This window comes from Budorcas taxicolor, chromosome 1, assembly GCF_023091745.1.
Source record: "Budorcas taxicolor isolate Tak-1 chromosome 1, Takin1.1, whole genome shotgun sequence".
Lineage (NCBI taxonomy): Eukaryota > Metazoa > Chordata > Mammalia > Artiodactyla > Bovidae > Budorcas > Budorcas taxicolor.
The window spans coordinates 135623493-135626405 of NC_068910.1; positions in this window are offsets into that span (position 1 = coordinate 135623493).

A 2913-nucleotide genomic window follows, 5' to 3' on the forward strand; every position below is an offset into this window, starting at 1 on the left:
TAGAAGGAACCAGCTCCGCCCACACTTTGATCTTGGACTTCTGGTCTCCAGAACAGAGAGAAGATAAATTTCTAAGTCACCCAGTGTGTGGTATTTTGCTATGGCAGACCTAGGAAACTAACATACTTGGTAAGTTTTTGCTCTACCAATTTTCTTATTTCTCTTTGGGAGCAACTTTGATGCTGTATTCTCTTGGTCACTGGATCAGCGGATAAGGCCAGGAACTGTTTTCGAGGGTGTTACAGATTCGTCGGAAGGTCTTTTGTCAGGTTTCATTGGTAACTCAGAGTTTATAAAGTACATAGCATAGTGGTTAAGGGCATGAATTCTGGAGTCAAGACTACCTGGACTCAACCCCAGTTCTACCATTTACTAGCTCTGTAACTTTGGAGAAGACATTTGATTTGCCTATGCCCCAGTTCTCTTCCCTGTGAAAGGAGGGTGCTAACTCCTATAAAGCAGTGGTCCCCAACCTTTTTGGCACCAAGGACTGGTTTCATGGAAGACTAAATTTTTCCACGGACCAGGAAGTGGGAAATGGTTTCGAGATGATTCAAGCACATTACATTTATTGTATACTTTATTACTATTTTTATTAAACTAGCTCCATCTCAAATCACCAGGCATTAGATCCCGGAGGTTGGGGGCTCCTGCTTTAAAGGATGTTGTGAGGTTGAAATGAAAGGCATGTTGAGCTGCTTTAGAACAGCACTGAGAACATATTATAGTAAGCATTCAGTACATTTCTTGTTATTATTATTGTTCTATACTATATAATAGGTAAATAACATTAGGAGTCAATCATAAGAGAAAAGCAATTTTTGTGTGTTCCTGTGTGTGTGTAAAAAATTTTTTTAAATTCATTTTGTCCTAAAATAAGGAATATTTTTAAATATTCAAATCAATAGAAATTTCAGGTAGTTTAAACAAAAGAAGTTAATCAGACAGATACAGAGGTGTTTCACAGAGGTCAATGGCCAAAAGGCAGTTGAACTTCATAAGGGACTTGGACAAGGCAAGGGAAAAGAATTAGATGCTCAACAGTATCACCTCTTCCTCGCCTCTGAGACGTCGTTTCACTTTTTCTTTTCTGCATTGTTCACTTTGTGGAAAATGGCTGCCCATATCGCTCCTTCCAAGGATAAGATTGGACTCTTAGTCCCAATACCAAATCCCAAGGATAGGGACTCCACTTCCCACTCCTAGGTGTCCAGTCAGCTGTGATTGTGTGGTGGGTGGGAAGTGGGTTCACTAATACCCCGGAAGCTGCTAGGGTCCCAACTCTGTACCCAATGGCTGGGAGGGTGGGCAGGGTAACAGCAAAGAGAGGTTGGATACCACACAAACACTAATAAAGGTGCTTTGGCCATATGAAGAGTAGCACTTTTAGGGATTCTGAGGGGGGAACACAAAAGAGGCAGAAAGAGGTGAGGAGAATGAGAGATACAGAGAGGAGAGCAGGGCAACCCTGTGGGGAGGCTGAGGCTCACAGCGAAACAGCACCCGAGAGGACAGGCGGCTCCATGCCAGACTCAGCCCTGAGAGGCAACAGACACTGCCTGGGCAGCAGCGGCTGCACCTTAGCAGGAGCTGGTTTGCTAAACCGAGGGTAAGAATAAAAAGCTCAGGTCTTTTGGATCTTGAAAAAAGAAACTATGATTCTTGCCTCATGCTTCTGTTCCCTGCTTTAAAGAGAGACGAAAGGCTGGTGAGGTTTGAAATCCAAAGAGAAAGCAAGCTCTGGGATCTGCTTTTTGTTTGGCTGATCTGGCTTCATTAGCACCCAGCTGCATCTCCCGTGAGGAAGCACAAAGGTACGGTAAAGGACGAGTGTATTACGAAGTCTTGTCCTCTGCACGTCTCTCATTCAGGGCCCTATCTGAGGTGGCTAGTGGAAAATTATGATCGTCTTTCTTATCTGTTTTTCCATCAGAATCATGACGGGAAGCAAGAATTAAATACCAAAAGTCTCTAGTGTAGGGAATTAATGTGGGGCTCGCCCTCCTCACTTGGGTGTTCATTCAGCTCTCGCACATCTATCCAGCACCTCCAGCATAGCCTGTATGGTGCCATGCTAGACTCCGTCCCCACACTCTTCATCCTCACAGGTGTTGTGCTTAATGCTTCTGAGCACCTGTGGTGTGCTTTCCCTACATCCTCTCATTTATTTATCACAACAGCTCAATGGTACCCTTTCCCAAGAGAGACGCAAGTCTCTCAGAGGATAAGTGACTCGCTAAGTTTCAGCGTTGGGATTTGGACCCAGATCTCTGACTCAAAAGCCTGATTGCTTTCCACTCAAGGGGGGGACGCAGATTCATGTCAACAGATAAACAACCTATAACTAGGTGAGTATACTCGAAGAGGCAGACACGAATAGTGGTGGTGGCGGGATCACAGAGACACTCTGACAGCTGCTTTATTTGTCAGGATGGTGGGGGTCAGGGGTGGGGAGGAGATGGAAGGGGCACAGCTCACATCCGTGCTCTCAAGCCACATGCAGCGTCTGTGCTTCCTCTCTCACGTCTATGAACTGTCCCCTTGTGCCCTGCCTGGTAGTTATGATCAGCAATAACTACATAACCCTTAACCTGTGTCTGGGTTGCCAGGTCAAATACAGGGTGCCCAGTGAAATGTGAATTTCAGATAAATGAATAATTTAGTATAAGTATGCCCCAATGTTGCATAAGATAAACTTATGCTAAAGAATTATTCATTGTTTATCTGAGATTCAAATTTCACTGGATGTCCTGCATTTTTATTTGCTGAATCTGGCAACTTTAAACCCATCCAGAGACCTCTTGCTTGGTCCTGACTGTCAGCAGCCATACCTGTCTCATCTCTTGGCTTTTCTGTGTAGCATCCTGACGGCAGCCTGGCTCTGGGCCCCTGGGCTCCACCCAAGCCTTCCTC